This window comes from Sciurus vulgaris, assembly GCF_902686455.1.
Source record: "Sciurus vulgaris genome assembly, chromosome: 15".
Taxonomy (NCBI): Eukaryota; Metazoa; Chordata; class Mammalia; order Rodentia; family Sciuridae; genus Sciurus; species Sciurus vulgaris.
In genome coordinates this window covers 14,642,713-14,654,570 of record NC_136476.1, presented here as the reverse complement: position 1 = coordinate 14,654,570, position 11,858 = coordinate 14,642,713, and the positions used below count along the sequence as shown (strand labels likewise).

Below are 11,858 nucleotides of genomic sequence, written 5' to 3'. Positions count from 1 at the left end.
ATTCTTGTAACTATATAGCCTAGTCACTTCAACCACACTAGACTTCATTGTAAAGGGAACTAATATTTCATTTTACATAATCATGGAATAAACACTAGGATTATGTTTAGATTAATTAAAAACACAAGGGTTCTTTCTTTTTTTTTCTTTTTTAAATTTATGATTACACAAATGGTATGCCTTTACGCCATGTACAAACAGAGAAACAACATGCATCCCATTTATTTACAATAAAAAAAAAAGAGAATAAGGGAAACAAAAAATCTTCGCAGTAATAATTGTTGCAGAAAAGAACTACCAATTATTGCTAAGAATTAGTGAGCAAAGTTTGAGGAAAAAGAGGTATGTGCGTAGCCTTGAAGTATCTTCCCCAAGATAGATAGATATTGTTTACAAAGGAAAAAACAGCAACTTTGTTGTGGAGAAAATTGGCAGATACTGCCTAACCAGGAGACCAAGGCTGACATGACATCATTGGTAAAAACCACAATAACATTACACATTCCCTGACACAATACATTGAGAAGCACATACTGCTACTGTGGTTCTGGCCAAAAAAATGCATAAGTTCAATAAAATCATAAGGAAATAATAGAGAAATTCAAACTGAGGGATATTCTGCAAAATGCATGACAAGTACGCATCAAAAGTGTGAAAGTCATGAAGGAGAAGGAAAGAATGAGGAACTGTCACCATCAGGAGACATAAAGACTAAACACAATATGGAATCTGGGCTTGGCTCCTGGACTTGAAAAAGGACATCAGTGAAAAAAATTGGTGACACTGAACAAAGTCTGTAGTTAAATGTACAGTACTGATGTTGATGTCTTAGTTTTGGCAACTGTATCATAGTTATATAAGATATTAACACTGGGAGAAGCTGTAGGAGGAGGAACATAGGAATTAACTCCATTAAATTTTGCAACTATTCTGTATGTCTGAAATTATTTAAAAAAATTTTTAAAAAATAAATGGATAAGACTGGCATAGTTATATTGTGTTTTGTATGTTTACAAAGTGCTACATACATTTGTGGGTCTTCCTAGCTGCCACTGCTACCCTTCATGATGGGAACACACTTCACAGTTTACAAATATGCTCCTCATGTACCATTTCATAGAAATCTTGTGAAAATTCTGTGAATATTTCACAGCTGATGAGACTGAGGCTCAGAGAGGGAAGGGGCTTGCCTCAGGTTGCCCAGCTTCTCTTCCTTTTCTTTTGCATAGCACAGCAAAGTACAGTGGGTGAGAGAAAAACTCAGTCTGTTCAACAAAGATCACACAAAAGCTCATGATTCTTTATTATACAAGAGAGATAGCAAAGGAGAAATTCATTTCTGTCACAGAATCTCGGGCAAACATTCCCAGTGATCTAATTGATGATACAACTAACATAATAAAAATAGCTAATATCTACTGAGTGCTTACAATGTACAGCACCTTTAAATATGATGCAAACTTCACTGCGAAATCTTCATTAGGACCAGGTTAGAAAAGTCCCAGTTTCAAGGATTCTGACTTGCACAGGCTGAGTACTCCCATTTCTAGAAGTTCAAAAACCTCCTTTTTTATCTCAGGAATGTCCATCATTCTCCTCAACTTCTGATCTCTCCAGTTCCAGTCAAAAACCAGAAACTTTAAGGGGTTCAAATTAAGGCCACCTTGTTTAATGAGCTCTTTAATTCTTCCTGGTGTTCCCACACCCAGGTGCATCACACGCTTCTCCAGCAATTTTACCTGCTCCTGAACCTTTATATGTTTTGCAAATAATTTCATAACTTTGCTGTCTCCTCGGAATGCTGTCATCGACCTGATGAGCTCCAGGGCTCGGACGGCATCAGTACAGATTTCTTCTCACTATGGTTTTTCCGAAGTTTTACCCACTTAGGACAGATTTCTTTTAGGTATGATGAAAGACTGTGAGTCAAATCATTAGCTTTCAGGAAGCAGGAGTCTGGTAGCTTAAGTTCTAGTTCAATCACTGAGCGATGGCTGCTGTAGTAGTCCTTCATTAGCTTTTGTAGGTCTTCTGGTGTCCCTGGTTTGGGCTCTGATTTTGCAAGAACATCAGTAATTTTCTTCTTTCTCCTCTTCCTGGTCTTTTTGGAGTCTTCGTTTATGTCCTTTGGTTTTATCAAGAAACATTCTTTAGGCTGGGCTGCTGGCTGCTCCTGCCGGCTGCTGCTCCCACCACTCATCTCCAAGGTCGTCTGCCATCTCCTCCCAGGACTCAAGGCGAAGAGACCACGCGAAGGCGGCCAGCGGTAGGAACTGGCATTGGGGAGCCGGCGACCGGCGTCACCGCACGCACGCGGAGCTCCCACAAGGGTTCTTTCTAATGTGAATCATTGACTTCTTTCAAGACTCATTACTATTCCTATAGCTGTGTCCCCCCACCCCCATGCCATCAGTCTCTGAGACATGTCTCTACAATGATAAAAGGAAAACCAAAGATTTTAAGAGTTTCATGGAATTCTTATTTAAAATTAAGGCATATAACATTCTTGTCCATTTCATTATGGATTCTTCAACCAGGCAAAAATCAAGCAAAGTATTAGTTACTGTCTTTAGGAGAGATTTTACAAAATCTTCCCAGTTATTGTTCATGTCAATTACAGGATATTATTTATTTATTTTTATTGACTTATCCCCAAACCTTGCTCCCTTTTTTTCTCTACTCTCATAGGCAATGAACCATTGGCATGCATTTAATGTTTATCTCTAATTAGATTTTTGTATACATTCTTTAATTTTATGTTTTTCATCAAAATTGAATTCATAGTAAATTGCCTTTAGATCAACGAGAATGAGGTTGAATTTCAAGATGCTACTTTGGTCATTTACTTTGCATGTGTGTGGGGGGGGGGTGGGCATGGGGGATTGAAACCAGAGGCACTTTACCACTGAGTTACAACCCCAGCCCTTCTTATTTTTTATTTTAAGACAGTATTACTGAGTTACTTCGGGCCTCCCTAAGTTGCTGAGACTGGCCTCGAACTTCCAATCCTCCTGCCTCAGCATCCCTATCCACTGGGATTACAAGTATGTGCCACAGAGCCTGGCAAATATTCCTATTTTTAATGGATAAATTTAGGAGATCTGTGTCCTTACCTTCAGAATATACATTTTGATTTTTTTACACTTCACATTTCTTTCCATTAAATAATAACCACAATTGCAAAACTGTAAGTATAAAATGATACCTTATCAAAAAGTAAGTCTGATCATCATTACTACTACCACCACCACACACACACACACAGATTGAACACTGCTTTGATGGCTTCCAATTCCTTTTAGGAAAAAGACAGCCTTTTTATGGAGGCAAATAAGGTGTGACACAACCTGGTTCTTATTCAGCTCCCCATCTTGTTGGGGCAGCGTGTTCTCAGGCATTTTTGGTACTTCACCTACATGGGCATTCTATAATCTCTACTTCTTCAAAAGCTCACGTTTTCTACTTTGTCCCCCTACACATTATCTGATGTCCTCTCACTCTTGTTAAACTCACTAATTCTAGAACTTTCAGGTCAAGGACCTCAATAGACAGTTTTAGCACTTAAACCTCTGTATTACAGCACATGACAGAGTTGTAATTTTATGTTAACATTTCCTCAGCATAATTACTTCTTAGCTCAGAAGATTGTATTCTGTGAACAAGGCTTAAGAATAATCATGATTTTTTTTCAATCTTCATGAAACATTACTAGCCAAGAAGAAGAAAAAGAAAAGACATTTGTGAATATTTTTAAAGAGACTTTTTATGATACAGGAGCAGATACAGTATCTTTTTATGATACAGAGGATAGTGACCTGGGAACCAAAGAGATCTGACTTCTAATCAAGCTTCCACCTCTTATTTGTTAAGGGGCCCCAAAGGTAATAATTGCCTTTTCTAAGTTGCTGGTTTTCATTAGTAAAATACTGCTGTCCCCACTTGCTCTTCAGAGTTGCTACAAGGATTATATACAATGGAGTTAAAGCAATTGAAACTTAATAAGAAAAAAATGGAGGAATAACTAATATCATGACAATTAAGAGAAAGTGAAAAAATACAAATACTAGCATAATTGTTAATGATAGGCCAAACAGAATAATTGAATCAATTTTTATTTTTTCATACACCTTTGCTGATATAGATGGTAGAGACCTTGTGGTGATTAGATTTGGATCAAGCTAATTTTCAGCTCCAAACTGCAGTGACTTTGAATAATTGAATGATCATATGTTGTGTAGGGACTCAGACCCAGAAAATAGATTTAGGTTCCGATTCAATAGAAATGCTTCATTTAGAGGTGGCAACAGCTTCAAACCCCAGTCAGTTCCACTGAGCCCCTGAGTCTTTTTCATAGGCCCTTTTTATATGTAGACCAAACAAAGAAGTCACACACTGCCAACAGGTTATTACATTAGTGGGGAGCATGCTCACAAGCATATTTTATGACCTCAAATACGGACACTGAATCAGAGTGTTCCTGGTCTTGACTACACACTAACCATAATATAGCCAATTTAAGGCCTTAGCTAAAAACATAGCAAAACATCACACAGCCCACCAGAAACCTAAGCAAGGGAGCCTAACTATAGCTATTTTGTGCCTGCCCCAACATCATATAAGAAGTTCTTGTAATGAATTTATGCACCTGCTGTAGCTGAACCAGAAATACAGGAACAAAAAGATCTGTTAGTATCCAGAAAACCAAAAAGCAGTCATGTGGAAATGATTCTTTTTCCTTAGTTTCAACTGACATGCTTGGAGATGCTGACTCAATAGCCAAAAGGACCCACCTTCCAAGTCCCTTTTGTGCCTTTGACATGTGAAAATGCTCCTTCTCGCAATTATTCTCACTGTTTACTTTCTGACTCTGAAAATGGGCTCAGAGGGGGCCAGTGTCTTCACAGCCATAACTCAGAATTAGGCTGCTTGATTCAAATCCCAGACCCACCACTCACTGGCAGTGGGGCTTAACCAAGTTTCTCACCCTCTCTGAGCCTGGGTTTGCTCATCAGTGAAATGAGGATATTAATGTCAGGATAGAAACTGAACATGATCATCAATATTCAGCACAAAGAAAATACTCAATAAATATTAATACATAGCAGCTACTACCACTAGGAGGGTCTCATGATGCATTTCTAATGGAGAAACCGTCCCTTAATATGATAATTCATTATGATATGCCCTATAATATTGGAAACCTTAAACCGTTTCAAGTTGCTACAAAGATAAATGCAGTGAGATTTATCACATGTAGTAAACTAGACTGTGAGTTGTATTTTTTATATTTTTATCTCTCTGAAGATTATTAAATAGTGTCAGTCATTTAAGTAGTGGATAGCTTGTTCATAGACTGTTCTTTTCTATATTAATATAAAACAATGCATTCAATGCAAGAGCAGGAAAATGAAAAGGAGCAGGATTCAAGTTCAGAATATTAGATATGGGAGAAAAGAATGGAAATGAAAATGCCTTGAGTATATCTGTATATCAAAAAGAACAGAGGTGTTACTCTTACTGCTCCTGCTGAATACCAAACCATTGCCACAGGTGAGACAGGTAAACCAGTGAAAGATGCCGACTAGGCCTGGAAATCCCAAGGAGGCAGAAGAGAAGAACTGGCAGATCCACTAATAACAGTGTAGCAATGTGGGCAACTGGAGAAATGTAAGACTTGGGAGCAGCCAGAGCTCTGTGATGAGCCGGTATCTTCCCCATAACAGACAGAAGAGCAGGTCATGGAGGAGCTTTTTGACTTCCTGCATGCAAGGGACCAGTGTGTCCATAACTTTTTTAACAACTCAAATAAGTGGTCAGACTCATTCTCCTTAGCCTTTATGACCTGGATGCCAGCACATTCCCTTATGATTTTGTGAATAACCACTTGTTTCTAATTTGTGTAACTATAAGCTCATGTGAACCTCATGGATTTTAGCTTAGGGAAAGGAGATTTTATATAATTAACAGTGATTCCAGCTTAATAAAGAACTGTGATCTGAAAAAATTAAAATTTGCACATTTTTTTTTTCTTTAGGCCCAAGCAGAGAAGTTCACAGAAACTCAGGCTTAGTCCCAAGTTGAGTCATCAACCAATCAAACAACTCATCTGGAAAGAATACTGATTTTGGCCAGTCCACTGGAAATACGGAAATAAATGTTTAGGCTCTTCTTCTAACTGGAAACAATTATTGTGGTCCTATTTTCATGGAGACTGTGACCACTGGAAAGTTTGTGTTGGCAGAATACAAACCAACTATTAATTTCAGATGCCTTAACTTTTATATTTTATTTATTTTATCCAGAATTAAAAGTTGCTTTAATGAACAACAAGCACAGATGTTTCTTCAAGATACTGATTTCAATTTCAGTTCTTATATTTTAAATATCTTTATCCTGGTTTTAGCATCTGCATGTCTTCCTTCTAGTTTCCACAGTTAACTTCCTACCTAAGTCTTTCTAAGTCTAATACTAAGGAAGAAAAATATCAAAGTACCCAAAAAACATATCTTCATAGTTATAGAAAATAACTATATATAATATATATATGTGTATTTTTTAATATATATATGTGTATTTTTTAAAGGAAGGAGAGAAAGATAGAGGGTAAGAGAGAGGGAGGGAGGGAGATACAAATTATTGACTTTTCTGTAGTGACCTCACATATTTTGAAAGGACAAGAGAATAAAGTTAAGCATAGCTATCCAACTTGTAGGGCCAGTGTGAAGTGAACCGGAGAAGCTTCTTATTCAGAAATTCTAAAGAATTTCAAAATGGTGAGAGCCCATCAATAACCCAAATTGGGCTCTTTTGGTCATGGAGCCCTGTACATCTGCATAGGCCATATGCTTTGGAAGCCAGCCCTGAATGTAGTTTCTTTATTTTGTCTGAAAATAATTTACTTTTCGAGAACCCATGCACTCAGCTTAAGGAGGGGAGAAGTTAACTTTTCAGCATCTGCTGTGACTCTTCATTGGATTTACTTTTATATACTCCTTTATTTGTCTAGGAAAAACAGTGCGGTTTCTCATTTTCTCTTCCACCTCTTCCATTGCTGGCTTTAGTCTAAGAATTTAGGAGTGAGTGTACTGGGGAAGGGAGTCATTGAAGAATATGAAGATGGAGGCTGAGTGTCCTCTGTCCTTCTGTTTTTGGTTCCTTATCTTATCCTCTGGGGATTACTTAACATTAGAGGCCAAAGTCTATAGCTAGTACACTTGGGTGGTGAATCTTTGCCAGTTCTTGAAAGGACTATCGTTAGTGGATTTTAAACAAGATAGATCACAAAGTTAATTTTCCTTCTAACATGTGGAAACTTTGGATAAAGACCATATTAACCACAGTCCAAAAGAAAAGGGGGTATATAAATGCTCTAAAAATAAACTGCGATTTGAGGAACATTTATGACCTTGTCGTATATGGTAGTTTTTCCAAGATTTTCTTATTCTTACAAATAAGTCATGTTTTGGGTGAGTTTTGTGAAAAAATCTGAGACAAAAAAAAAAAAAATCAAACTTATTAATTTGCCTTCTTACTAATGAAATTCTATAGTAAGTCCATTTATTAAATGAAGTTTTTGTTTAAAGTGGGTACATTTTGTCCATTGTTTCTTCTTATTTCTCTGTTTTGTTATGATGTTTTCAGTGGAAAATGACACTAATGGGACCCATTATTGTTTATTTGTATTCAAAATCTTTATTTTCATTACTTCTTTCTCATCTTCTTTAAAAGATGCAAGAATTTTCCATCATAAAATAATAAAAACAAAAATAAACTATCTGGCCATGGCTTCTGGCCATCGAAACTGAGGATAGCATTTCCTACTTCAATTAGGTAATGGGTGAATCATCAGGGGCTGGTTAATGAAAAATGACACCAATACAAAGCTGTGAGGAGGAAATTCTGATCCACTGAGGAATTCACTAAGTTATCCTATTTCTGCCATTCCTGCTGGGAGGTGAATTTGTCCACGTGAGTTCTGACCACAGTGCACATGTGTACTGTCTTTGCATTGTTTAGAATGCAAAGACAATAATGTAAATGTCTTGCCAAAACTCTCACATTTAGTGGCAGAGAATACTCTATTCCTTCCACAATAAAATGCAGGTAAAAATGAGGAACTGTTTTTTTTTTTATAAACTCTTCTCTTAAATGCATTTAGTATATGTGTTATGTGAGAATCATTGTGTACCATTCTAATATTGTTTTATGTTAGTCAGTTCCACAAAAATAAGGAAAGGGCTAAAATGAATGCTCAAATCATAAATGAAGAAATCCCCCTACTTGTACTTGTTGGAGGAACTTCATGTTTTTTGACAGAAAGTGCAGAATTGAACTGGGACATTTTAGGCAAGCTTCTTAAGTTGTGCTGAGTGGTGAAGGGTCCACCTGTCATGGAAACAGTAATACCATTATTAGATTTTAATTGTTAAGCTTTTGACTTCAGTATTTCCAAGGTTTTCCCCAGGAGAATCTACTTTTTAAACACTAGTAATGAGTTGGAATATTTTTTTTCAGATATGTATTTGCTATAGAATTTGGAAACATAGCTTTCATAGTACAATTTCATAATTTCTTTCAAAATGATCTGTTACGGTTGAAGATTTTGCCCCTGATTTCATCCAACTTTTGATCTTTTCCACCATCTAGTGGCAACATTTTGAACTTTCTCTTCCATGCATATAGTATAAAGAGTCATATAGTAAAATGTTAAAAAAATCTAGAAAATATGTTCTGTATCTGTATGGTATTTACAATCTAGCCAAGGACAAATTAACTGTACACACTTAAAAGTATGAAAAAATATTATAAGAGAATATAAAAGAACAAAACTTCTCAACAATGGGAAAACTATATATATATACTAAGGAAACAGAATAAAAAGGAACTACGGAACAGATTTTATACATGTATTATTTTATTTGTAATAAAGCTTTATAAAGCAAACATCTGCTGTCCATAATTCAGTTTTACACTGTTTAAGACTAATGGAGCATAGATTTTTAGAAGTCACACACATTGTTTTTGTACCCCTTCTCATCCATAGCTCCTGAAGTACACCTTGGTGACCATTTACACTAATTTAATAATTACTCCTCACTGCTAAAATGAACTTGGAAACCATCTGTGACTTTATCAATCAAAATGACCACTTTTTGTTCCTATTTATTTTTGCTATATTCAACAACTGTCTTATATCTTCTTCTTCCATGAGTTCATTCCTCCAATTCTTTCCAGACTCTTTCCCCTTTCTCTCTTTTTTTCCCATGGGTTCTGTGTCCTCTGACTACTTTTTAAAATGTTTTTGCTATGACCCAAGGTGGTCTACTTGGCTAACTGATGGTCACATGTCATTATCTACATGCTTAGTTTTATCTTCCATTACATTTTGATGCCCTTCGAATCTAAGGTGTGAACTCTGGTTTTCCATAGCCCACGACTTCCACTTTGCACATCCAGTGTTCTCTCAAAACCTTGGATGATGTGTCCAACTAAAATTCTCCATGTCTACCCTTTCTATCTGAAAATGAATTTCAGGCCTGCTGAGGAAGAGAATAAGTCTGTGAGAGTTGGCTAGGATCTCTGCACTGGTAGCAAACAGAAATGCAGGGATTCCAATCACTATCAGTGATTACTACTAAGGATGGGGAGAAAAAACAAAACAAAACAAAAGGGTATTTACTGGAATGTTTACTAGCAGAAGCATTCCTTTGGATTTTATCAGCCAAAAGTATCAATAAGAACCAATAACTCCATTTAGAATTTAGTATTATGAAAACAGAAAATTTAGTAGAAAACATCCCAGATCTAGGATGAATGAGTCTTGCTTTTAAAGTCTTACTTCTTATCTCCTGGTGCTATGCCAATAGACTCTTGGATTTATGACAGATTGTTGAAAGCCAGTTCACACACAAATGAGAAATTTTCAAGTACTTGAGACCATTAGCATTGATTGAGGGTGTGTATCTGACACAGCAAGAGAAGTTAAAAAAGATCCTTGAAAATAAAAATGTAAGTGGAAAAAAGCATTCATCGAAGGCACATGAAATCCAATAATTACTCAGTCACCTCTTTCCAGGGAGCTTTAAAATTAAAATCTACCTTAAATTCTAAGTATTTTTTTTTTTTTTTTTTTACGTTGTGAACATTTACATTGTGAAAATTCTGTGTGAAGGAAAAAGAAAATATTTTACTTTCTTTGTTCTATTCTTTAGGACAAAAAATTACAAAAGAGACACCTGGGAAATATACTGAATAATCATATTAACTTCTTTATATGTGTTTTATTTGTATAGGTAAATATGGACATGATGTTAACAAAGTGATGTGATATCATTTTGTATGATATCTTCCTTCGTCTCATATTTTCAACATATATCATTTTGTATTACTCATTTGGAATTCACTTAATCTCCTTAAGTCACTTTTCCTAATTTGGTCTATTTTTTATTTTTTATTGCCCAAGAAATTACAATGCTCCACAGCTTAGTACATTTGAAAAATTTAATTCTCTTCTTTAGGTAGCTTAACTCAATATTTCTTAGTAGAAATATATACATCTATTTCTTGGTTTATTAACTTTAGAGAATATATCCCTATTGTAAAAGATGAAGTTAATATCTTTCCTACTCAATCTCCCTGGTCCTACCTACTTTTACAACTGTTACAACTGTTGTTAATTATATCATTATTTTGAGTTTTTCAAATTATTTTATTTACATATTTAAATATTGGCTCAGTTCTGGTATGTTTTTTGGCTCCCAATGAAAGAAAACCTGATTATTGTTATCATGACTTAAACTAGTAAGAATTTATTTCCTGCTCGTAACAACAAATCTAGAGGGTATAATTGTTGGGTTGGCCAAAGCTTAATAACAGCATGGACTCTTGACAACTCTGGTTTCTTCGTCTCCTCCTTTATGGCTGAATAGACACAATAGACACTATGGATTATCATTCCTTTGGTGCCGTTACTTGGGGTGTATATTGCAACCAGCTGCCAATATGCAGGCTTGGCCACTCCGTATTTAACCTTTCACTAATTATTACTCTGCTGGTAACCCTGCTCTTCCTGAACTCTGTGTGTCTACTTTGAGCATGGCCACATTGGGACTCATGACCACTTTCCATGGAAAGAACCTGTTGCCATCTTCTTCTCAGCCTTCTTATGCACAGGTTTTGAGTTGTTTTCTATATGCCACTTATACATCAATAGAAACTTATAGATTTTATATATTATGGAAATTTAACATTCATGTGACTTATGGATGCTATATATTTTTTTCCACCATAAGTAGTTTACTCGAGTATGTCTATTGTAATTTCATGGAGATTGTAGGAAGGAAAGAAGAAAAATTTCTGCACTTGGTTCAGTTTTTTAAACTAAAAGTTTGTAAGCAACTTTTCAAACTTGTCTCCTTGATCCTAAACATAACACACAGATATTTTACTTTTTGCTTTGTGAATTAAAAGTTAACCTTGTGACTAAAAAGTTGAAGGGAAGTACTTTTTTATTTCGTTTGTCATATCAAGTGATTGACTCATGTTGTTTGTTGAAAATCTTCAATTTTAGGCTTGACATGAAAACTGTAGTGCCAGGAATTGTCTAGTAATATTTTCCAGACATGCATTTGTAATTTTTTTTAAATTTTAAAGACTTTTAGACATACAGAAAAGTTTTAGAATAGAACAAAATTTCTACCTTTGTTTCGGATCCCTTAATTTTAACTTTTGTTTAATTATTTTTGGTATTGGGATCAAACTCAAGGGTGATTTACCAATGAGCTACATCCCTAACTCTTTTTATTTTCTGTTTTGAAACAGTTTCTGACTAAGCTGCTTAGAGCTTCACTATGTTGCTA

General features: G+C 35.6%; 1 pseudogene across 1 annotated transcript; it reads right to left on the bottom strand.

The window, feature by feature from the left end:
* Window positions 1–1,279: 1,279 nt before the first annotated feature.
* Window positions 1,280–2,234, bottom strand: LOC306644726 (uncharacterized protein C3orf26 homolog; annotated as a pseudogene). Its single transcript has one exon. The product of its transcript is annotated as an uncharacterized protein C3orf26 homolog (transcript).
* Window positions 2,235–11,858: the final 9,624 nt, after the last annotated feature.